General features: G+C 42.9%; 1 long non-coding RNA gene across 1 annotated transcript in view; it reads left to right on the forward strand.

Annotated features, from left to right (window-relative positions):
* LOC135973820 (uncharacterized) overlaps positions 1-22,224 on the forward strand; it is a 32,698-nt gene extending 10,474 nt beyond the window's left edge. Inside the window, exon 2 of the long non-coding RNA XR_010590849.1 lies at positions 20,481-22,224. This is a non-coding gene — a long non-coding RNA (uncharacterized LOC135973820). The remainder of the gene's footprint in view (positions 1-20,480) is intronic.
* Positions 22,225-26,694: the final 4,470 nt, after the last annotated feature.

The following is a 26,694-nucleotide window of genomic DNA, read 5'->3' on the forward strand; positions in this document are numbered from 1 at the left end:
GCATTAAAGAAACTGTTGTAGTGCGTTGTCCAAACTGAAACTAAGAGCTCATTCATCTCGGTATGTAATTCCTCAGTAGATCAGCTCACAGCTGGAGCTCAGCTGGCATAGTTGTTCTAGGCCAGGAGTGGCCAACTTGAGAAGGGGCCAGAATTTACCAATGTACATTGCCAAAGAGACACAGTAATACGTCAGCAGCCCCCAATCAGCTCCCCCACCCTGCTCCCAGCACCTCCTGCCCAGCGGCAGCCCCCTCCCTCCCAGCAGCTGTTTCATGGTGTGCAGGAGGCTCTGGGGGGAACGGGGAGGAGCGAGGGCACGGCTGCCTCAAGGGAGGGGATGGGAAGGGGTGCAGTGGGGGCAGGGCCTATGGCAGAGCCAGGGGTTGAGCAGTGAACACCCCCCGGCACATTGGAAAGTTGGCGCCTGTAGCTCCAGCCCCGGAATCGGTGCCTATACAAGGAGCTGCATATTAACTTCTGAAGAGCCGCATGTAGCTCCAGAGCCACAGGTTGGCCACCCCTGTTCTAGGCTGTCTGATGAGCTGGCCATTTTTACTTTTGATTTTTAACATGACCTGGGGTCAACAATGAGTCTAGATTGGCTCTGTTTGTTCCGTGGTAACTTCAATCCGTTTGAAGACCTGAAAACAGTCAGCCTGGCACCCAGGTAGATTTCCTTCTTTTGACGGTAATTACCTATTGATAATTGAGATGATTAATATTAAACTGCTGTGTTTTCCGTATCTTTCAGATCAGAAACTACTGCTGAAAAGCTAAAGCCTGATATCACACAGCAGCAAATTGCGGGGCGGGAGGGTGGTAACCGACAAAGGACACAACCAAACCAATGAAATTAAAGTACCAGAGAGGATAGAGCAACAAATACTGGAAAAAAAGAGACCACAGAAGGAAGGGACAAAGGAAGAGAAAAGGAAGTGCCTTTTCCCAGGATTTTAATTTAAAATTACTAACTGATTGGCGTGAAACCCTTAAGTAATACCAATTTGGGCTTTGGAAGGAGAGTTCTTTTATGACTGTTTCTTGTTTAGAATATAATTACGGCCTTCCTTGTTAAACTAGAAGTGGCCTCTAAAGCATCTCTAAAAGAAGGAGAAAACTACATGTGCCAAAGAGCTATTCTTCACTGGCTTTCACAAGGACAGGTAATATGATGAGGAATTTCACATGTGCAATGGTGCAAATGTAATTGACTCTGAACGGAGAAGTACCTGCCTGTTAATGCACAGAGTCCACACACAGCTGGCTTGCCTACTCCCCCTGAATATGACAAAATATAGGGACCTGGTTTTAAAAAAAGAAAATGTTGCCATTAAGGCATCTCATTGTCAGGAAATCACCCATTCACCCTCTTTCCCGGAAACAAGCCGCCTTTGTCCTTGTCCCTCAGCTGAGATGGTAGAAAAGGCAGCACTAAATTCTGATTCTCTGTAAGCTCAATGGAGTTGAGCATCTGCTAAGACCAGGTCAGAATTTGGCTCATGGTCACTTCTGAGACCAGCAATAATATCGCTTTTCAGATTAGCTGGTGGAAGTGAGCATTGATGGTGGGTTCACCACCCTTCCCTCAATGGTAGCGCAAACAATACTGGCATGATGGCTCCACTGTCCACAGGATCCCCTGAGGCCATTTTTACCTTTGTCAATGTAACCTGGAGTGTAGTGCTCTTATTGAGCTTAAACCCAGTGCTATTGACAGAAATTGTAATGGACTATTGACAGATTGTTTGGGTTTCTTACGCAAGTGGTAAAATAAGATTTGAAAATGTCACTTATCCATCAATCCAGAAAACTGACATTTTATTACCGCCATGCCTCTCTGTGCAAGGCCATAGTTCCATTTCTCTGTAAGGTTTGCTATACGTTGGAGGGAGCATTGGCCATGGCCAATAAGCAAATTAATATATATATATAATGAATTTAACCTCCCTAACTTGGTCTGATCGACAGCGTCTTCTCAAGGGAACTCCAGGGCTGGAATGCTCAGAGGGTTGCAGGTCTGCAGTGAGAAAAGTTGGCAGAACTGCATGGAAGGAATGATGATGGAGTGGACTGGCAGACTTCCTCATGTGCTCTTGGCCTCCATTAGTAAGCACTAAAATCTCACTAAACTAACAAAGTATATCAGAGGGAGAGAGAGAAGGGGGAAAGACAGTCGCTAGCAAATGAGGAAAAAGTGGCACTTGTTGAGATGAGTTCAGCATGGGTATATAACTCAGGCCTATTGGGACAAATATACACCTGATTGAACTCTTCTGAAATCAATGGATGTACGCGAAGGGTAAATTTGGCCTCTTTATGTAATCATGAAGAGCTGTAACACATGGAACTGAGCTGTCCATTTGCCAATAACAGAAAGTACAGAAATCCTGTGTGAGTAATTTTTATGAGGGTGATATAACATCCTGGAAAGATGCCCTCCCTTTTTGCTGATTGGGACTCAGGGAAAACTGAAGTAAAGAGAGTTTCCACAGCATTCTTCTGGGGCTGTGCTGGAGAAAAGATTTGTGCTAGACTAGATGCCCTGTCTTGCAACTAAAGTCAGGTGTGTGGACTGCTGCCCTATTGGTTTGAGGGCTCTGTGTGGGTACATCACTATGCTACAGGATCAGGGCATTAGTTAGAGCAAGTTCTAGGTCTCCAGTAGTGCTGGGTGTAATTGATAAAGCTGCTAATTCTTTATTTTCAGATTTAATCTTAGTGCAGAGGTTCTCAACTATGGTCTGTGGTTCCTGGAAAGTTGCTTGGGCACGTATTACTGGCTCCTCCTCTTTATTTGTACCTGCTAAATGGCATTACGACAACTAAAAATCCTTTCCTAGTATTACTTTTCTTTGCAGGCACATGATGTACTTGCCCCATAGATGTTATGCCAATGGGAGGAGAGGTGACCTGCACAATCACAAATGGGAGGGTGAATTCATAAGATGATCTCAGTGTTAAAATATGGAAAAGTTCCATGTTAGAGCTGGGGGGATAACTGATTTTGGAGTGCACTGGCAGTTCTGAACAATTGGAAAAATAATTTGGTTTCACCAAAACAGAATCTGAAAATGAAAAAAAAAATCAGCAAAATCAAAAAAGTTGCTAAAAGTTTCAGATGGGGTCGAATTGAACATTTTGTTCAACGCAAAATAAATTGTTTCATTGTGGGGCAGTTTTTGGTATAAAAGCAATGGGATTCCCTAACAGTGGTGGGGCAATAGATGGAACCCATATCCCGATCTTGGCACCGGAGCACCAGGGCAGCCAGTACATAAACTGCAAGGGGTACTTTTCAATGGTGCTGCAAGCACTGGTGGATCACAAGGGACGTTTCACTAACATCAACGTGGGATGGCTGGGAAGGGTTCATGACGCTCGTGTCTTCAGGAACACTACTCTGTTTAAACAGCTGCAGCAAGGGATTTACTTCCCAGACCAGAAAATAACTATTGGGGATGTTGAAATGCCTATAGTTATCCTTGGGGACCCAGCCTACCCCTTAATGCCATGGCACATGAAGCCATACACAGGCAGCCTGGACAGTAGTAAGGAGCTGTTCAACTACAGGCTGAGCAAGTGCAGAATGGTGGTAAAATGTACATTTGGATGTTTAAAGGGTCGCTGGTGCACGTTACTGACTCGCTCAGACCTCCGCCAAACCAATATTCCCATTGTTATTGCTGCTTGCTGTGTGCTCCACAATCTCTGTCAGAGTAAGGGGGAGACCTTTATGGCGGGGTGGGAGGCTGAGGCAAATCGCTTGGCCACTGATTACACGCAGCCAGACACCAGGGAGATTAGAAGAGCACACCAGGAAGCGCTGCGCATCAGAGAAGCTTTGAAAACCAGTTTCTTGACTGGCCAGGCTACGGTGTGAAAGTTCTGTTTGTTTCTCCTTGATGAAAACCCGCCCCCTTGATTGACTCATTCCCTGTAAGCAACCCACCCTCCTCCTTCGATCACAGCTTGCTTTCTAAGGAAATAAAGTCACTATCATTTAAAAATCATGTATTCTTTATTAATTGATTATAAAAAGAGGGAGAGAACTGACAAGGTAGCCTGGGAGGAGGATAGGAGGGAGGGAAAAGGCCACTTCAAAAGTTCAAAATAATGACAGCCTTTTGCTTGGGCTGTCCACTGGGGTGGAGTGGGAGGGTGCACGGAACCTCCCCCCCCCCTCTCCCCCCCCCCGCGTTCTTACATGTCTGGGTGAGGAGGATATGGAACATAGTGATGGGGGAGGGCGGTTATACAGGGGCTGCAGCAGCACTCTGTGATCCTGCTGCCGTTGCTGAAGCTCCTCCAAATGCTGGATCATGTCAGTTTGATCACGCAGCAGTCCCAGCATTGCATCTCGTCATCTCTCATCTCGAGCGTCTCTCCTCTCCTCACATTCATCCCTCATGGCCTCACGTTCACTGGCAGCTTTCCTGTACTGGGATAGGGTGACCTTCCACTCATTCAGATGAGCTCTTTCATTGCGGGTCGATTCCATGATTTCCGAGAACATTTCGTCTCGCGTCTGTTTTGAGATAGCCTTCGGGACGGAGGAGGAAGGCTTGAAAAATTTGTGGGAGGGAGGGAAAAAAGGGAGAGAAGTATTTTAAAAGATACATTTTACAGAACAATGCTTATACTCTTTCATGGTGAACAACACTATTCACATTACATAGCACATGTGATTTCAGTACAAGGTCGCATTTTGCATCTTAATATTGAGTGCCTGCGGCTTTGGTGTTAAAGATCACAGACGCAGGTCCGGGCAACAGAATTCGGCTTGCATGTGGCCATGGTAAGCCATTGTCTTTCGGCTTCTGCAGCCTTCAGAAAAGCAGCCCCCTCCTTTCTCACATACCAAGCAAAGCCCGTTGAATGCTGCGGTTTTCCTGTTAACATGCAGCAGCAGAAACCAAACTACTGCCCACCATCCAATTCTCTGGGATGATCGCTTTACCCCTCCCCCCACCACGTGGCTGGTATCAGGGAAGATCCCTGCTAGCCAAACATGAAAAGCTCAGCACCAATCTTCCCCCCACCCCCCGCTTGGCTAACTGCAGGGAAGGATTTCTTTTCAGCCACAGGCAAACAGCCCAGTAGGAACGGCCACCTCTGTCCCCTTAATTAAATTCCCATATTTCAACCAGGTTACCATGAACGATATCACTCTCCTAAGGATAACACAGCAAGATAAAGAATGGATGTTGCTTGAATGCCAGCAAACACTGGGATCATATGCTGCCAGGATTTGTCATGCAATGATACCAGATTACTTGCTACTAGCATGGTGTGGTCAAGTGTCCTACCATGGAGGATGGAATAAGGCTGCACTGCCCAGAAACCTTCTGCAAAGATTTTTGGAGTACCTCCAGGAGAGCTTCATGGAGATGTCCCTGGAGGATTTCTGCTCCATCCCCAGACATGTTAATAGACTTTTCCAGTAGCTGTACTGGCCGCGAATGCATCCCAAGTCCTCAGGGCAAATTAATCATTAAAAAAATCTTGCTTTTAAACCATGTTTTATATTTACAAAGGTACACTCACCAGAGGTCCCTTCCATGGCTTCATGGTCTGGGATAATGCCTTGGGAGGGTTGGGAGGGTACTTCAGTCAGGCTGAGAAAAAGATCCTGGCTGTTGGGGAGAACGGAGTGCAGTGTGCTCTCTGCAAACTCATCGTCCTCCTCCTCCTCATCTTCCCCATCTGCAGAATCCTCAGGCATGGCTGAGATTACCCCCTCCTCGGAATCCACGGTCAGGGGTGTAGTGGTGGCAGCCCCCCCCTAGAATTGCATGCAGCTCAGTGTAGAAGCGGCATGTCTGCGGCTCTGCCCCAGACCTTCCGTTTGCTTCTTTGGTTTTCTGGTAGGCTTGTCTGAGCTCCTTAACTTTCACACGGCACTGTAGTGAGTACCTATTGTGGCCTCTCTCCATCATGCCCTTGGAGATTTTTTTCAAATGTTTTGGCATTTCATCTTTTGGAACGTAGTTCTGCTAGCATGGAATCCTCTCCCCATATAGCGATCAGATCCAGTACCTCCCATACGGTCCATGCTGGTGCTCTTTTTCGATTCTCGGACTGCATGGTTACCTGTGCTGATGAGCTCTGCATGGTCACCTGTGCTCTCCACGCTGGTCAAACAGGAAATGAAATTCAAAAGTTCGAGGGGCTTTTCCTGTCTACCTGGCCAGTGCATCCGAGGTCAGATTGCTGTCCAGAGCGGTCACATTGGTGCACTGTGGGATAGCTCCCGGAGGCCAATACCGTCGAATTGCAGCCACACTAACCCTAATTCAAAATGGCAATGTCGATTTTGGCGCTACTCCCCTCGTCGGGGAGGAGTACAGAAATCGACTTTAAGAGCCCTTTATGTTGAAGTAAATGGCTTCATTGTGTGGACGGGTGCAGGGTTAATTCGATTTAACGCTGCTAAATTTGAACTAAACTCATAGTGTAGACCAGGCCTTTATCCCAGAACACTCTCCTGTAATGTGGGAGACCAAAGTTCAAATCCCTGCACCACAGCAGCCTAAGCAGGAATTGAACCTGAATCTTCCACATCCCATGCAAGTGCTCCTATGTGAGTGCTCTAACCACTGGGCTACAGGTTATAAGGGAGGCTCTTCCCCTGGCCATTTTGTGTATGGTGTCTGAGACCCGAAAATCGTTTGGTTTTGGCTTGAAGCTATCTGGCAAATTTGATACAAATTTGCCAACAGTTTCAGGTTGAGTAAAGCATCATGTTTTGGTGAATAGACTAGTCATCAGAAAACTTTCCCCCAGTTCTAGTTCATGTTATGGAAAAGTTTGGGAATTCCAGTCTCAGAGCATCAGTTAAGGGCTCTCAATGAATTGAGGTTGCTGGGATACCACAGGGGGGGATGAAGAATTGAATAATGGCGGGGACTAAGTGGAAGTGCCCCTCCCGTGCCCCCTACCCCCGACAACACACGTCCACCTTCCACAACATGGCAGTTGTGGCAGCAAACTGTGTGGCATGTGTGGTGGCTAATCGCAGACCTGATGAACTGTACAAATTACTGTCACTTGACAGATGTATGTTGCCATGACTACGCCGTTAAATGTCATACTGTTCATCTACCAGAGAAGTCAACAGTGTTATTTCCAAAATAAAATAGAGAGAACATAAATCAAAGACTGTCACAGACAAGTAGCTGGGGTCTGGCCACCTTGGCACTACTTGTGAAGCAAAGTACATCAAAACATCTTGTAGTGTGTAAAGTGTCTTTCCGGTGTGGTACCTCACCAGAAAAAATGATTCATGGCAAGCCAGTGAAGCTACTAAAGCCACTGGTGTCTGGTTTGTCTTTGTGGTGCTGAGCAAACCAGATCCATGCCAGCCCAGATGAAACCATAACCAGAGCAGTGTGGCTGAGTGTTGCCAACTCGTGTGATTTTGTCACGAGTCTCATGATAATTATTATTTTCCTTAAAGCCCCCGCTCCTGGAGTCAAGTGGATATGTGATGATTTCAGTCTTCATTCTTAATGAAAAAATAAGTTTCTAGCTCTTGTGGCTGTGGAGAAAGCTTCATAATGTGACGACCCCCCCCCCAGTGCACCTTAAAGGCTCAAAAAAGCAGACAGCAATTAAAAACCCCACCAAATCTATTATCTTTACATAATCCCATGATTGTAAAGCTAATCTCATGATTTTGATGAGCCTGACTTATGAGTTTTGAACGTTTGGGTTGGCAATACTGGTGACAGGCAGTGAAAGCTCAGTGTGATTTTTTTCCAAGCCAAAAACTACAGGCACCAAGACACAGGCTGTCTATGACTATTGAGGATTGCCTATGTGGCAGAGTTACATTTCCCCTGAATGCAGAATTCGGCACAGCACACGTGGGTTATGTCGTATAAAATGGAATAATAGGATAATTGCTGCTATCACGTGTAGCAGAGAGACTTTTGCAAGGGCTTTAACTCTCTGCACCAGCTTGTTGGGGTTTGCTCAGTTGTGGAGGAGGAGGAGAAAGGAACTGTCTGCAAGCATGATCGAGTGTTATGCAGCGATAGGAGTAGAGAGCTCAGTGAAAGAGACAGGATGAGGGCTCAGCACAGTGGTACAAGCATGCCCTGTGGAGAAGGGTCAGTAAAGCTTAAACCCAGGCCTATGCTCGGGGAATAACAAGTATTGGGGGAATCAGCAAGTCATGTTTCTCATCTGAGTGAAAGGTTTGAAAACTCGGGTGCCTTAATGGGAAAACCGCCATGGGCAAATAAAGAACTCCGGCAAAACTGCCTCATGAGGAGAAGGTAAATGAAGCAAAGAGCAGAGGATTCTAATGGCCAGATTCTGATCCCCTTACTGTAGCCGAATAGTACCTTACTTTGCGATCAGTCCCATAGAAATCAATGAAACCTCTCACAGAGTAAGGCAGTAGCCTGTGAGAGTAAGAGGGTCAGAATCTTCCCCTATGGTTTGTCCTAGAGAAGCAGAAAACTGAAGAATATGGTCGTGAGAAGCAGACAAGAAGATGGGCTTAAGATAAATTAGTAGACAGCAAGCCTACAGGATGGAGCAGCTTTCCCTATTGCTAAAATTTCTGACTTTCTTCTCATGCAGTTAGACCCTGAATGTGGGAACTTAAAGAGAAGAGGCAATAGAAAAGATAAATGTGGCTTAAATATGTATTAAAGCCAGAGCTACTGCTGTGCTGAATGAGATCGAAGCCATGCTGCTAAATCTGTGTCTCCATAGGGTAGTAATCCCAGTTACCCTACTCTTGTAATTTACCCAGCATTTCCTCTCCAAGTTGTAATGAGCCACCTGTCTCCTGCTACCAGAACCAACAGAGGGAAGAGAATGGCTGACAAATACATTACTGTACATAATGCTGTGATTGTTTTTTCTTGGGTTGCGTGCCATCACTGTCACTAGATTTTTAATGGACGGGATCCTATTGGCACTGGCCAAAGCAATGAAAAAAAGCTGCAAAGAGGGTAATATGTGTCTCTAACATGTTTAGATGTGGTTTGTGAGCCAGAAGAAGATGAGGCATTTGAAGTAAGATGTTCAGTGTAGTAGCTGTGGTTGTGTGTGTATGTGTATATATATATACATGCTTGCTTTTAAGTTATTGGAAGGCACCAAGAAGCTATGCAGCACATAAGAGATACATGTCTCCAAATATATATAAGTATCTCTTATGTGCTGCATAGCTTCTTGTTACCTTCCCATAACTTGAAAGCAAGCATGTACAGGAATAAATGAATCACCCCTATGGACACCACTCCCCTTTATCTGGCACATAAAGCTCTGTTACCTTGCTATAGGGTTGTGGTTTTAAGGCCTGACTAAGCATTTAAGCCTTGAATCATGCCCTGAAGGCTACCAAACTTGGGTTCTAATGATGTAGGCAAAAGCCTTTAATTGAGAATGCTTCCCTGCCAGTCCTCATAGTGTAAGGCCAGAAGGGACCACTGGCACATCTAGTCTGACCTCCTGTATAACAGACCTGTGTAGAAATCCACACAGTTACTCTGTACTGAGTCCAGTAATTTATGTTTGACTGAAGGCTTGTCTTCACACACACCGCTACAGCGGTGCAGCTGTACCAGTGCTGCTGTAGTGCTGTATGTGAACACACTACTACACCAACAGGAGAGCTTCTCCCATCGGTGTTGTTAATCCACCTCCCTGAGAAGCAGTCCTGTCAACCAAAGTGCTGTTTACACCGGGGGTTCAGTCAGTATATCACTCAGGATTTTTCACCTCCCTACCTCCCCCCCGCCCCGGTCCCCCTGAGCAATGTAGTTATACCAATATAGGTCTGTAGCCTAGCATATCTTCCACAAAGACGTCCAGTCTTGACTTGAAGATAGTAAAAAGTGGAGAACTCACCACTTACCTTGAGAGAGTATTTATCTCTGTGACGGATTAGATGGGATTTGTACCTGCGATGCCATAAAAAAGTTTCACCCACTTGGCAAGTTCTACTTCAGGAAATGAGATCATGCCAGGGAGTGACCCCATCTTAAACTGTTATGAATGGTCCTTGGGATAATTTCCCCCCCTCCCCCCAGTGTGATATGTTTTAGACTGAGCATTACTACAGACTAGTATTGATAACAGGCTACCATCTGATGAATTTAATGTCAGGTGATACTTAAAAGGACAGCATCTGTTGGGTAAAATCTGTTTCTGACCTGTTTTATGTAATGTCCATCTTGGATTTGTAAAAGGACAGCTAAGCCTCCATCCTGGATACCCTTCTCCTCAGATGATTTAGTGCCCTTTCAGCCTTTTTCAAATCAAGGAGGGGAAAGGTCAGGGCAGTTAGTCATGTGACAGCCATAATCTGTCTAGCAACTGCAGGTTATTTAGTGAGTGGCATGCCTGTCACTCAAGGCTGTCCATCTGAGTGGCAGCCAGAGTCCCACGCAGTTCAGCTAGCTGCCAGGAGCCCCAGAGGGACCAGGACTCATAGGACTTTGGATTCTTGGTCTCTATTGACGTACTTGCACTCAACTGCTACACACCATTAGTGAGCGCATACTTGCACTGGACTACGAGGTCAAGCAGAGACTGCGTGGGCAAGCACTGAAGACCTACCTGAGGGAGAAGATCTGCCCAAGAGGGAGAAGACCTGCCCAGAGGACCTGTCCAGAGGGAGAAGAATACCAAGTTCCTGAGTTCCTGTTTGGTGTCCAGCACCCCTGATTTTCACCACTATCCCTGTTGGTATCCTGAGGTTTTTGTCATTGTGTCCCTGTCTTCAGGATATGGTATTGTAATACCCATTGTGGTTTCCTCTGTTTTACATCCATGGGTTAAGGGGGATTAAGGGCTCTGAGCTTCACAACCGAGTGTGTCTTGCTTATGTTGTTTATTGTCTAAAGGGGTCCTTGTCTAGTTTACTGGCTAGTGACATAATAAATATTTGTGTGTTACATCTTATTCTACCTCTGTCTTAATAAATCACCCAATGATAGCTGCGGGAGGGGGTGGGATTTGCAGACAGCCCATCTTCTGATCTGTGTAGACCATAGTTAAACTGTTTTGGGCTAACACATCAATGTGGTTTGTCTGACAATTAACCTCATTTGACAATTGCTCCATTCTGAAATTCATGCTTAAGATTCCTTCTCCACTCATTTTAATATATTTATTTGCAACATAATTTTCTGGGCCTCTCAGATGCTTGGCTTATGATAGATAAGCAGTGCCACTGTGCTGTCAGAATAAATCGTCCGCATCTACTAGTTTGTTTACTGTGAGTTGAATAAATAAGTCCATGGATGGAATCCTGAAGGCAGGAGGCCAAAATCTGCCCTCAGATAGGCATACACAGCTCCCATTGTCAAGGTAGATCAGTGGTTAACGTTAACAGCCTTGACAGGGTGCCTTTAATAAAGATGCAGGAGGCAAGCAAAGAAAACATCTGAAATGGCAAGGCCAGACTGTGTAGCTCGTTGCTCAGGTAACTGAGGCAGCTTGCTGTGAAAGTTTAAAATGCACGATTTCAGGCCTGATCCTGAATTTCTTGCTCAGACCACGTTTTCTTTGATGTCAGTGGGAATTGTGCTTGAGGGAAGGATCCTTTGGAATCTGGTCCTTGTTCTAGGTCTTAACATAAACAAACCATACATGTGGTCGCCGCTAGGCATCAATGCACAGCACTGTTTCCTGGGCTAAACTGACTCTCACATGTTCATTGAGTTTGGTCCTGCTCCCGTTGAAGGCAGCAGCCAGGAGGTCTTTTTGTCCTAACTTGCCACTGTCAAGTGGCTGGATTTGTTTTTTTTTAAGTATTACAAGCTAAGGGCTAGTCTGTGACCCTTGGTGTATGTCTACACAGAGAAGCAAGGGGATGTAAAGCTACTCCTTACTCCTCTGTGCCTGCTGCAGCATGGAGGAGAGAGCCGATGCCATGGGGTCTCTGAACTTGTTCCCACGTGGAGGAGAGGCGTGGATGGGCGGAGCTCTGGCTCTGTGATCCCACAGTGTGATGACCAGCACAGAGGGGAGATGAAATCTGTGCCAAATATCAGACTGGTGCAGGTGATGTCTGGCCATCTCCCCAGGAGTAAAGGGGTTGCCAGGGGTCATGTCGTGACTGAGTGACAGTTCAATCCTTGCCCTGCTCCTGGTCAAGTAGGCACTGCCCTTTACTCAGAGACTGAGGGAAAGTTGCACTTGAGACCTGAATTGAAAATCAGATATTAGCGCCAAAGAATAAAATCAGATTGTTATGGGTCAAGATCCCTGATAATGCTCCTTAAATCTGTGCCACTGGATTATCCATGTCTTGCTTTTGATTGCTACCTGAGTAGAAGTGATCAGACACCATTGTTTATCATTCAGGTTCCTGAGCACTAAAAATAAAAGGAAAATTGTCTGCAGGTGAAAAATAGATCAGATGAGCAAACTGATGGATAATGTGGTATTTTCTTCAGACTTTTATCTCACCCACTGTTGTGGCTGCACAGTTTACCCTCTAGAATGAGTTGCCTTTCCCAGTGTGTGTCTTGCTGTTCATCTATCTGTCAGAATGAAGACTCAAAAATTCTAAGGCTAAATATTCAAAGTGGCAGTTAGGCGTCACAAATCCTGTTAAAAAATAGCCACACAGTCCAGAGCAGGGGCTAGGAATTCTGAGTTTTGACCCTTTTAACTAATAATGTGATTTGTGCCTGGAGTTTCAGCTCACCGCTTTGAAAAAATGATCCTATAGTGACTACCATGTGAAGTTTAATGTAGGGCACCCAAGTGTGTGTGTGTGTGTGTGTTTGTGCAGATTTCTAGACAATAAGCCAGCCGATCTCAAGATGAGTACTGTATGTCTGTGATGCTGTAGCCCTTTAGGCAGATAGCCTGGACAATGACATGCGGTCAATAAATATCCAGTCAAATCATGCCCACACTGAAGTCAATGGAAATGGTCTCAATGACTTCAATACGGTCAGGATTTGACCCACTGTACATTGTAGTCTACCACTGTTGGGAGTCAGGTGTGGGAAATTCCTTTCCCTTCATGCAAGCTAAATTTTGCAGTGCAGCCAAGCCACACATCTTCATTTTGTAGATGTGGACTTGTCGAATGGCCCTGTTGCATTTACCAAAGAAAAGAACATTTGGGCTGCAGCAAAATTAGGTTTGGGGGCTTTTTATTTTCTCCAAAACCATGGTCTCTGCTGTTGCAGAGGGGAGGTGGTGCATCCCGGGAGTCCAGCTCACAGAGGAAAATGCGAACATGAGCTGCTCCAACCAAACGCCCATGAGGGACTGTGGCAGTATATCCAAACTGAGTTACTTTGGTTTTCATCTGAAATATTTTGGGTTGGGAGGGTTGATTTTTTTCAATCAAATATCAAAAATTTCCACAGAAAGCCAACACATTTTTACAGAAAGTGTCGTTTTATTGAAAACCCAATTTTCCATCAAAAGGCAATTTTGTCAGAAAAATTTTGACCAGCCATAGTCCCCTGTTCTGTTGCTTCCTTTGGCTGTTCTTAAGACTGTCTCTCTGCCTTCTCTCTTTACCACAGCGTCTTACTTTCATTCAGCTCCTGATACTTGGCATATCACTAATCAAACACACTCCTGCCCCTCCTTCACATTTCTACTTTACCCTCACTCCTTCCATGAATCATTGCTATATTAATCTCCTCAACAATGATTTTTGCACAACCCCTCCAAACTGAAGGACCTGACCTGTTCTGCAGTTTGACTTGTCTGTATTGGACATCAGAACAGGCAACATGTCTAATTCTGTGTTTTGTAAGCACCTTGCATGTTACAGAGTTCATTATTAATAATAATGTTTGTCTCTGTATTAGGCATGCATGAACCTCAGAAGCTTTTCAGTTCACAGAACTATCCAGACATCTGGATGCTTATATGAAGCTTTTCCAAATTTCCTTGGCTTGCATGCTGGGCTGGAAATCATGCAATTTCCACTAGGATCTTGATTTTGGTCCAGCTGGAAATACTGCAAGAATCATTTCCCCCCCAGTGTTCCAGTATTTCCAGTCTTGTGTAGGCTGAAACCAGCACATGTGGAGGGGCATGAAAAGTTTTTATTCACATGAGCTGAGCAAACATGTTGAACTTGAAAGGTTTCTATTTGGCTAGAGCTTGGGGTGATGGCTGTAATTAGTTTTTAATTTCTCTGAAGCAGTAATGGCCAATCTTGGTGTCTGGTGGAAGATTAGGGTTCACCTTCATGGTCTAACAGTTGGGAATTTGATAAGCCCATTTCAGACGGATGTTTCTGGTCTGATCTTTCTGGGTGCTGAGCACTTGACTTGTTCATTTTTGGGTAAGAGCTGAGCTATATTATTTCAGAGGTTTCCGGCCCATTGGCTTCTCTACTGGGGTGCTTCATGTGACTGCTGATGTCACACAGCTTGTAGCATGGGTAGTGGAGGAGAGAGGGAAGGAAGACTCTGCTCCAAGGGCTTTTCCTTGCCCATCATCCAAGAAACAGGGAGTGGAGTGGGTATAGTAGCATGACCAGCAGAGCTTGGAGAGGAAGCGAACCTTGAGAAAGGGAGAGGTTGAGAATTGGGGTTTTCAGAGCGGCAAAGAAGGGGGAACATGGTAGCAGAAGGGAAAGAGAACTGGGAGACAGACTGGATTCTTGCGTGGGTAGGTGGATAGAAAAAATAAGAATAAATCATTAATACAACAAAGCAAAGAGCCAAGAAGGCGGGGGAGGAGAGGGGAGGAGGAGAGACATAAAGGAAAAAGAGAGGGAGAGAATGGACAGAGACCAAGTGAGGTGCAGGAACCATGAAGGGAACAGGGGTTGCCAAGCTAGTGGAAATCCTTCACCCAATTTTTTGGAAGCCACTGTGTTACCTAATCATTCATGCATATTTCATCAGCACCAGCAGGCATCTGGGGAAATTGTTTATATCAGTATCTGCCTATTGCTGCTACCTGCAAATAGAAACTATAATACATATACCAAGCAACATCACGTAAGCACACCTTTGTACCAAGATCACTACCCATAGCTATCCCTTAAAAAATTCCCACTTGAAATTGTTCATAGTGCAGCAAGTCTGTTACCTGGAAATCTGCTTCTGGTGAGCTGACTAAAGACAGGATTTTAGGAAAATGAATTTCATGCACTCGGAAGAATTGGGTTTTATATTTTATTAGGTCCGTTAAGTATGTGATGAACCAACAGTCCTTTTTTCAGCAGATGTGGGTTCAAAGCTGTCAACACACTTATCAGTAAATTGCAGAACACGAAGCATCTAACGCGCATTCAAGGTCAATGACAGATGACATGGCAAACAAAGGCAGTTTAAACATTGTGCCATTGTCTGACATAGTTCCAATTGATGTTTACGAATGGCAGGTTATGGAACATTGCCTTTTGATTGGAGTCACTGAATGTAGTGTAATTTCTTTGAAAGTAACACCTGTCAATTTTATCTAGGTAAAATACAGGCATTTATCCACTAAGGGACAATTTTTCCTTGTGGTACATGGCGAGTTATAGGCAGACAGAGCTCCTACATTGCTGATGGGTGGTGTTATGCATACTGTGACTCTTTGCATACCAAAGGGAAAACAGTGGGCTCTAAATGACTTTTCTGGGAACTTTTGCTGTTGCGTTTCTAGAAAATCATTTTCAACACATCTTCAGGATCCTAGAGATACAAGAGAGAAAAGTAGAAATCATTAAGGTGGGGGAGGGTGCAGAAGGTTTTAATTAATGAACTTACTCAAATATGGATCTGGAACTACATTGAACAGTCTATACATCACTTTGCAAGATATGTAGTAAATCAAATAAATAGGCAGAAAAACTGATACATCTTCCCATTTTGCATTAATAATTTCACTGGAAAGAACTTTTCATGGTAGATAATAAATCCAAGGTGTTAGTTCTACAACCTGTTTCTTATTTAAAACCACATGCATATGTAAAAGATTCTTCTGTTGTAAACAATTGAAGGAGTTTTGGCACCCTGTCTGTAGCAATTAAAAACAAAATCTGATTTTTTTTTTTAGCATTCAGATCACAAGCAGTGTACTTGTAGCTGGGCAGGTCCCAGGATATTATAGAGACAAGGTGGGTGAGGTGATATTTTTTGTTGGACCAACTTCTAATAGAGAGACAAGCTTTCGAGCCACATAGGGTGTTTTTATACCTCATCCAGTGCACTAAATGCCCCAATAACAACTATTGAGTGAAACCAGACAATCACTACACTCTCAAATGAACTCTCACAGGAAAATGATAAAAGACAAAAACACCTTATCACCTGTGGGTGAACACTTTTCACAAAAAGAATGAGGAGTACTTGTGGCACCGTGGAGACTAACAAATTTATTTGGGCATAAGCTTTCGTGGGCTAAAACCCACTGCATCAGATGCATGGAGTGCAAAATGCAGTAGGAAGATGTATATGTGGGTGTGTATATATATATGTGTGTGTTGCCATGCCAACTCTAACGAGACAAATCAATTAAGGTGGGCTATTATCAGCAGGAGAAAAAAAACTTTTGTAGTGATAATCAGGATGGCCCATTTCAAACAGTTAAATTTTTCCCCCTACTGTTACTCACACCTTCTTGTCAACTGTTTTAGCCCATGAAAGCTTATGCCCAAATAAATTTGTTAATCTCTAAGGTGCCACACGTACTCCTCGTTCTTTTTGCTGATACAGACTAACACTGCTACCAGTCTGAAACTTTTCACAAAGTGATAACTCTATATATATCAGTTCTCATCCTCAAAGGAAACCTGCATAACACCTTCAAAAGACAAGCCTAAGAGCTGAAATTCATAACTCTGCTAGACACGGAAAATCATGGACTGAACAAAGACTCTGGCTTTATGGTTTATTACAACAATCTGTAACCCGCTAACCCCCCCTCTTTTTGTCCTAGGACTGCAGAGGTGTTAACAGGCCACTCTGCCATGAATGGTCCCTTAGAATATGTATTAATTACTTGTGCTGAACAATCTTGCATTTAGCTGTGACTTTCCCAAGACCTGAAGAAGAGCTCTGTGTGGCTCGAAAGCTTCTCTCTCCCCCCACCAGAAGTTGGTCCAATAAAAAATATTACCTCACCTACCTGGTCTCTCTCCAATCACAAGCAATAGTATGAAAATTAGCTCATGTCCCGCTCCTATCCCATTCTTCAGAAGATTCCAGACACTCCATATTAGCAGCAACACCTGTTAAGAGCCAATTATGCTAGATGTATCAAGATGAAGTGAGTTTGGAAGGCACAAGTCCTGGGAAACGGAGTCATGTCATTTCCCTGAGACCCTGCACAGAGGATGAAAGGTCACTGGTAGCACTGGATTTCTTGGGTTGGGTGGCTTTCTTAGGCTAGGTCTACACTACGGGGGGGGTCGACCTAAGGCTAAGTCTACACTACGGGGTGGGGAGTCGACCTAAGATACGCAACTTCAGCTACATGAATAGTGTAGCTGAAGTTGCGTATTTTAGGTCAACTTACCTGACTGTGAGGACGGCGGCGAGTCAACCGCGGCCGCTCCCCCGTCGACTCCGCTTCTGCCTCTCACTGCGGTGGAGTTCCGGAGTTGACGGCAGAGCGATTGGGAATCGATTTTATTGCGTCTACACTAGACGCGATAAATCGATCCCCAATAGATCGATCGCTACCCGCCAATCCGGCGGGTAGTGAAGACGTGTCCTTAGTTACAAGGGCTATTGCTCCAAGAAGTTCCAACCACTAGAAAAACAGAATCTGGACATGGGAGACAATGTGGCAGCTAACCCACTTGACAATGGAAGGAGTAAGTCTCCTTTCTGTTCCTATATTCCTTAAATGTTATATGAGATGGTAGCAGACAGTGAAGAAATTCGATGAAGAGCTAAAGACTAGACGAGACTGAGGATGCAGTAGTCAGAAGTGTCAGCTCAGTAAAAATACACCCGGTATCTTCTTTAGCCCCTTCTTTAGGGGTGACATGACCAATCAGATTACAATTAAGAGTTAAAATGGTATCAATAAATCTCTTCCGGGCTTCTCTGACAGAAAAATGCAGATTTTATACATAAAATGTTGTTCTTTAACTTAATCATGAGTTGAACTGATGATTAACCTAGCCACTACCACTACCTACATCCTAAGGCAGTGGCTCTCAAACTTTACTTGTGACCCATTTCACATAGCAAGTCTCTGAGTGCGACCCCCTTTATAAATTAAAAACACTTTTTTATATATTTAACACCATTATAAACGCTGGAGGCAAAGCGGAATTTGGGGTGGAGGTTGACAGCTTGCGACCCCCCCATGTAATAACCTCATGACCCCCCGAGGGGTTCCAACCCCCAGTTTGAGAACCCCTGTCCTAAGGAGAGCTAATATTTTTCATTTTGGTTAATATCAGTCATGTTTAGTTCTGGGATAGCATATTTCAGAAACCCGCCTGTGGTCCATCAGAGATTAAATGAAACAGACTCCACAAAATGGTTTGATTTTTGACAAATTGGCAAATTCCAGTGAAAAAATGTTTCTTCAGAATTTTCTGACCAGCTCCAACGTAAACCACCTTGGGGTTGCCCATTGCAAAGATGGGAAAAAACTGAAACAAAGCCCCCTTGATGGCTGTGATTTGGGTAAATCTTAACCAGCCTTGGGTTCTGGTTTTGCAAATGCAAATATTGACCAACAAGGTTTTCCTAAATCTGGCCTTCATAGGCCACCTCTAAAAATGCTAATATTAAAGCAAAGCTGATAATGTAAATGCCTCGATGAAGGCATAAATTAACTGACTTGTGTGGTCTCACTTATTTATTGTATATAATATAGGTGATTCATAATGCAAAAATATGATATATGAAACATTTCACAAGAGATAATAATATCTATTATCTTTGGGTTTCCAACAGAACATTGTATTTTCTATACCATACCATGCCACCCTCACGTCTACGCTGCTGCGGCTGGTGGCACTGCCTTCAGAGCTGGGCTCCTGGCCAGCAACCATTGCTCTCCAGCTGCCTAGCTGTGAAGGTAGTGCAGAAGTAAGGGCGGAAATACCACAATCCCCCACGATGGCCTTGTGACTCCCTTTTGGGTCAGGATCCCCAATTTGAGAAACGCTGACTTAAGGGCTTTACATGTTTATATTTTTAAATATGTATTTGTGACAACACCATGACATTTAAGTTTTAAATACCTGAAACTGTGAAATCCAAGATTTAAAAAATGCTATGACTGTGAAATTTACCAAAACAGACTGTGAATTTGATAGGGCCCTAATGATTGGGAATTGCACAGAAAATAGGAATTTGCAAATCCTATTGTGACAGCCTTACACCACAAGTAATCCCATTGGTTTTCATAAGACTGTTCCTGATGTAAGTAACTATTCAGAGGGAGTAAGGGTGTCACAATCTGCCCCTTAACAGCCTGACACCCTTGCATAGAGTAATACTTTACTCTGCCAGTAGCTCCATTGAACTCCAGTAAATAAAGTTACATTCTGTAGGACTGAGGTGTAGTTGACATAATTCTTGTCAGTGTTACTGCAGTCAAATCACAATGTGCGTAAGGATATAAAAAAATCTGGCCCAAAATATAGATTAAGTTTGGATCAAACTATTCTGAGGAAGAATATCTGAATCTAAACATAGAGAAACACAGCCACCCTCCTATTCACACTAATGAAATTTCACTCGGTTTTTGCCTAAAACACCTTAATACCATTCTCTAGTTTTGAATTTTTATTTCTCTGTTCATGTTTCTCTGTCTTCTGCTTTTCCCTGATTTGGGGAGGTAGTTTGACTTTGTGGATAAAAGCAGCAAAAATGAAAGTCACACAGTCGTCAGGTCTATCAAACTGTTTCGTGCTGGAATCATTTAATTCATTCATTTCATATGAATGCAAGGTTATTAATATGCCCTGTGCGGTGGTTCATTTCATCAACTTTTTCCTGAGTTGCAGACATACTGCACAAGCAATCGCGTCTGTTAGGTTTTGTTTGGCTATGCCAATATGTAATTTTTGCCCTTTTGTCTTTCTCTCTCTCTCTCTCTCTCTGTTTCTCCCATAGATCTATTTGCTAAAATAAATTGAAATGTGGAAAAGAATATAAGGCACAATTTATACTAGATATATTTGCAATTACTAACTCTGAATTAAACATATCCCTTCATGAATAATGAAGCAGGAATAGGCCAGAGGAAAAATGAGATAAGATCTTCAATCCATGTATTTTTAATTGCTTCATTATCTAAAATTTGGTATGAATAGCAGTGGATACAGTTTGCTGTTAATGCACAAAAAGAAATGAGAATTTTCAGCCAAATCACAAAAGGCTATCAAAAATTAATTTTGTGTGCTGTGATCATTGAAAATGTAAGTGATTTTGTGGCAGAGTGACATAAAAAATACCATTTATATGCTAATAATGAACAAGTCATATTTTTTCATTTTGATGCAAAATAAATTTTATTTTCATTTTAATGAACTGTAATGAATTATAAGCGGTTTCTTTTTATCTTTAGGTAAAAGCTGAAGGAAAGATAATGGAAGGCTGACAAAAATACAGTCCCTGAATGAAAATAGGACGGAACTGAGAGTGACCCTTGTACGACCTGTTAAACTTAGTTGTTAACTTCATAGTTCATGGTTGAACTGTGCCTTTCAGATCTCTAGGATGTTCATCAGAACTAAGAGATGAGGTTTGTTCTGTGGTGTTAATGTCCTGGGGAAGATCACTGTCACTGGTGTTGGAGAATGAGGAGAAAATCAGATAAACATGACCTAAGAACCCGTAACTTATTTCACATTAGACCATCAACAGTCAGGATCGGGGTCACATGGAAATAAGCTGCCATACAAATTCCCAACTAGTATATTTATGAGAATTATGTATTTTCTTTGCAATTATTTTTGAAACTGAAGATAAAAGGTTATTTGGTACAGTTAAAAAAAACCTACTGTCACTTGTAGCACACTGATGCAATGTTCAGCAGAACAGGCTCTAGAAAGAAAAGAAGAGAAAAGCTGGATTCATTTGAAAAGAAGCCTCACAACATAGGACTATATTTTTAAAGGTATTTAGATGCACCAGGATGCAGCTAGGTGCCTAGTTGGAATTTTCAAAAGCCTATAAATTCCACTGGGTACCTATCTGCATCTTTAAGTGCCCAAATACCTTTATAAATGTGTCCCATAGCATTTAAATTCATGGGGTCACACATGGAGTGAACATTTTTCAAAATGGGTGAGGTAATATCTTTTATTGGACCAACTTCTGTTGGTGAGAGAGAGACAAGCTTTTGAGTTTACACAGAGCTCTTCTTCAGGGCTGGGAAATGTGCTCAGAGTGTCACAGCTAAATACAACGTGGAACAGATTGTTTAGCATAAGTAGTTAACACATGTTTCAAGGGACCATTCAAGGTGAAGTGTCCCGTTAACACCCCTCCAGTCAAAAATGGGGTAGGTATCTGGGAGGAGGGTTGTTAGTAAGTTATAGATTGTTGTAATAAGCCATAAATCCAGTGTCTCTGTTCAGTCCATGATTTTTAATGTCTAGCAAAGTTATGAATTTAAGCTCCCAGGACAGTCTTTTGACAGCCCGATGCCAACTCTGTCCACATATCTATTCAAGTGACATCATCATAGGACCTAATCACATCAGCCATACCATCAGGGGCTCGTTCACCTGCACATCTACCAATGTGATATATGCCATCATGTGCCAGCAATGCCCCTCTGCCATGTACATTGGCCAAACCGGACAGTCTCTACGCAAAAGAATTAATGGACACAAATCTGACATCAGGAATCATAATACTCAAAAACCAGTGGGAGAACACTTTAACCTGTCTGGTCATTCTATGACAGACCTGCGGGTGGCTATCTTACAACAGAAAAACTTCAAAAACAGACTCCAACGAGAGACTGCTGAGCTGGAATTGATATGCAAACTAGATACAATCAACTCAGGATTGAATAAGGACTGGGAATGGCTGAGCCATTACAAATATTGACTCTATCTCCCTTGTAAGTATTCTCACACTTCTTATCAAACTATCTGTACTGGGTTAGCTTGATTATCACTTCAAAAAAAAATTTTTCTCCTACTTAATTGGCCTCTCAGAGTTGGTAAGACAACTCCCACCTGTTCATGTTCTCTGTATGTGTGTATATATATATCCTCAATATATGTTCCACTCTATATGCATCCGAAGAAGTGGGCAGTAGCCCACGAAAGCTTATGCTCTAATAAATTTGTTAGTCTCTAAGGTGCCACAAGTACTCCTGTTCTTTTTGCGGATACAGACTAACACGGCTGCTACTCTGAAACCTGTCTTTTGACAGTGTTGTGCAGGTTTCCTTTGAGGATGAGGACTGATAGGTCAGCTATAGAGTGATCATTTTTCACAAAGCAACTCTAAACTTCAACACAGGCCCCATGTGAGCGTTCCTGGCCTCCCAGGCCAAGTTTTCAAAAGTGCCTGATGTTAAGTGCCTCCATTTTTGGGTGTCCAACTAGTGACATCCTAAGAGTGGCCTGATGTTTAGAAAGTGAGCACTCAATGTCAGAGAGACACTGATGTAGAGAGAAATGAACAAGTTCTGACCACATTACAAAAGTGAGATAAAAGATATAGAGGAAAACTATATAAGACAGCTGTGTCATGCACACTACAGAGGAGTCCCTGAGTAGCAACAGCTATTTTCCCTATACTCTTGTTTCTGAAGTTGGATGAGGTGGTTTTTTTCTGGGTATGTGGCCTGCAGCATGTTCAATTTTGCACGCTCCCTCACCTTACCCTTTGATTAATGACAAGCCAGCCTTGGTATTGAACAGCTGAAAAAGAAATAAATGCAGGCCCTAAAGAGTAGCCAACTCAAGCTCTCCTGTTAGAAATGTGTGACTGACAACAAAGGTTCTTTTGCTGCCATAGATTTTCTTTGTTTTCCCTTTTGGTTTTGAAGTGTTTTGCTCTCCAGTAAGGTTGTGCTCATTAAAGTGAGGCTGAAACAGACACGGATGTGCTTACCTGGGACACTTGTTTTTCTCTCTTTATTTTGGATTAGTTCCTTTTATATGTTACAATGACTGCTTGGTTAACCCTTGCTAAATTTTGATCATCTGTCCCGTATGTAAAATAAACTAAGGCTAGATCTACACTACACACCTTACAGTGGCACAGCTGTACTGCTGCAGCTGCGCTGCTGTAAGGTCTCCCATGTAGCCACTCTTTCGATATAGGTCAAAGGGATATAGGGTTGGTCCTGCTTTGAGCAGGGGGTTGGACTAGATGACCTCTCTAGGTCTCTTCCAACCTTAATCTTCTATGATTCTATGAAAGATATTTCAGAAATATTGGCTACATTTCAATAATAATTTTTATTTAAAATATATAATCAAATATATTTCCTGGGTAAATCAAGGAACTACCCGGTACAGTTCTATTCTTTTCTCTCCTTAATTATCATAGCTGATTTAACCTGGTCCTGAAAACCCTTGGGTAAGTACTTTAAATGTATGAGTAGTCCCATTGAAGTCAGAGGGATAGAGCGGGTCTGAACATTTTAGACAAAATTTCATGTAGTTGAAGTTGGAATGTTTCATGGAAATGTTTTGACAACGTTTACGCTGGGGCATGGGAGAGGAATACAAGAGACACTCCATATGCTGGTGCTTAGTGCACTGGCTTGGGATGTAGGAGTAGGGTTGCCAATTTTGGTTGGATGTATTCCTGGAGATTTCATCACATGACATAATCTTTAATTCCTGGAGACTCCAGGCCAATCCTGGAGGATTTGCAACTCTTTGTAGGAGTCCAATGCTGAAGTCCATGTTCTGCCTGGTTCAGAGTGATTGGATATAAAAAAAACCTGTAATTTGAATCAGGCAGACCCAGGGATTTGAATTTGGGTCTTCCCCATCCCAAGCCACCAGGCTGTAAGGTGTGTTGTCCTCCAGACAACTCTAATTGGGGACCCAGGTTATAAGCAAATCCCAGAGCTAAGGCTCCCTTATAAGATTCCTTGCTGAGACTATCCTGATGTCAGGCCTCTGTTCATTAAACCCAAGCCTGTGTCAGTGTGAGTGTCTTTGAAATTTGCAGCCATCCTGGTATCACACAGGGAGAGAGGTCAAAACTAACATCTTCAATTTCACCTGGTATCCAATGCAGATTATAGATCATGGCATACAGCTGTACTAATGTGCTCTCAGTGGGAAACATCACTTAACAAGTGACCTGCCATGTTCTGCCTTCTCTGCAATTTCTAAATGATCTGAAGGTTTAACCTCCTGTAGAGCACCAGCCAGTAATCTAATTCCTAGGTGACAATGGCATGGGTAGCCGTGATGACAACCACAGCCAAAATATAACAACCCTGCTTGACAGTTCAGGCTCAGTACAGTAAAGACAGCTGCCTAGTGCAATATTGGAATGTCTGGCCCTCCCGGGATCAACTTGTGGCTGAACATCACTATTACTTTTCTTGTTGTATTCATTTATGCTGCATACAGGCTCACTTTTTTCTGTTTTAGCAGCTGTTACGCCTTTGTTAATCCGCTTTGAACAGTGTCCTTATTTTAAAACAAAAATGACAGGGTGTGAGCTGTAGTGCAGTAACTCACACCTTGGGTGTGGTTAGACATAAAGCCACAGGCCAAGTGCTATCAAATGCAGGCGGTGTGAATTATTACACTATCACTCACACATCCTGAAGTGTCTTACTGGGGTAAGTATAACAAAAATAACCATGGGCATGTATTTAAAAACTTGAGAAAAGTTAAAGAAATTAGTTAATAAACCAATGTGTCAGTACTTCAAAAAATAGACCTTTTTGCTGTATGCCCTCCCCTACAACCCCCCAGTAACAAGGCGGAGAAGAGTTGGGTCTAAGAACCTAGAATACAACCTGTGTCCCAATGCTATTTCCCTAGAAAATATGTACCATGGACTCTGATCAGTTAGGTCACTCAGCAGGGTCATGCGAGTTCTCTTTTCCTTCTTCCTTTAGGCTCAGTCCTGCAAAGTGTTTAACTTTATGCATTAAGTCTGCAGGCATGGCATTGAGGACTGCAGTCGTTGTGCTACTTGCATGTATTTGTGAAGGCAAGGGTGAGTGTGTGTGGCCTTCTGTGATATTTTCTGGTGTGTGGAGATATTCTCTGGGCGGTGTTTATATAAAAAGTCAGACTAGATGATCAAATAGGTTACTTCCAGCCTTAAAATCTATGAAGGAGCAACTTGGAAGAAAAATGATAGATTCTGTTGAAAAAAGGTCAAATCCGACTCTGTTTCCTGCTCTACCATTGGCCTTATATTTGCCTCGTTTTGTCCCATCTGTAGAGCTGATCTTAAAATGAGAGAAAAATTTAAAAAAAAAATAGTAACTTTTTCTCCCGTTCTAGACAGAAATTTCAAAATTTCTGACTCTTTATAGACTTGGCTAGAAAAAGGGGGGACGGGGTGAATCAGATTCGTTTGTCAAACTTCAAATATCTCAATTTTTTTCTGACTAGCGCTATCTACCTATGGGTTGTGATACTGGTGCCTCACGTGTAAACAAAAATTATGCTGTAGAAGGAATTGTTAAAATGTGGTTACATGTTTTGACGTTGAAGACAGTATAGAGAAATGAGAAAGCAATGCAATTGTCTAAGGTATCTCAGGGAAAATACATAGGCTAGGAAGACAAAACTGAACTTCTGAAAAGTACAGACTAGGTCATTATTAGAAAGGAATAAAGGGCTGATAACAAGGCACAAATCCACTGGATGAAAGTACGAAGCAGAAGATGATGAGATAAGGAAAGAACTATACAGTATTTAAATGTAATAGGCTTATAAAGGTGGTGATTTCAATCTCACTAACATTAATATGAGAAACCCTGTATACCTGAGATATGAAAGATACTTAAATTATCGTTGTGGTCATTGACTATCTGATAAACGAGTGCAGCAAGAATACTAAAAATCACAAGTTAAAGTTCAGGGTTAAAATAAGGAAACTGAGTCATGTGACCATTAGAGGTGTGTTGACCTTTCATAGAAACAGTGTATCTGATTGATTTTTGTTTTTCCTTGTGATCACATATTATTTGTGAACGGACTCTGATTTTTATGAATTTTATTTATTGTTTGAAATGAAATGGATAAACTCGTTGTGTAGACCATTTCAGCCTATGGGCTGTAGGTGGACTACTGACAAATAGATTCAGAGCATTGGTTCTCCCTTAGGCAGCTGTCTCTGCTCATCTTTAGGACCTAGAAGATGTAGAATTCCCTTCCCGCGGAAGTTCTGGTGCTCCTGGATTGGTTGTTTTTCAAAAGGCCATGCTCCAGTTCCATCGCAAGGTATTGGGCTTGAGGCAGGAATCTCTGGGTGTAACTTTGTGGCGTGTGTTATTCCCAACCACTCCCTTACCCCTCCTCTGAAGGACATTTGTGAGGTTTAATTACTGTCCTTCCCCCCAACATATCCCCCCCCCAACACACACACACACACACACACAAAGTTTCAGTATTATATCTCCTTGGTATTGCATGATATCATAAGATCTTTTTAGGAGTTTTGGGGAGATTTGGCCTAATAGTCATTTGTGTCTGTAGTGAAATACTTAGATGTTTTATAGTACTGCTCATTTAAAGTGGAGAGTTAGTGGAAACTAGATTGATTCCAGCTCCTGTTAGTCCAGGCAGCTATTGTTTTCATGGCTGTAGTCCTTATTTACAGTCCAA

This window comes from Chrysemys picta, chromosome 10, assembly GCF_011386835.1.
Source record: "Chrysemys picta bellii isolate R12L10 chromosome 10, ASM1138683v2, whole genome shotgun sequence".
In the NCBI taxonomy this organism is placed as follows: Eukaryota; Metazoa; Chordata; order Testudines; family Emydidae; genus Chrysemys; species Chrysemys picta.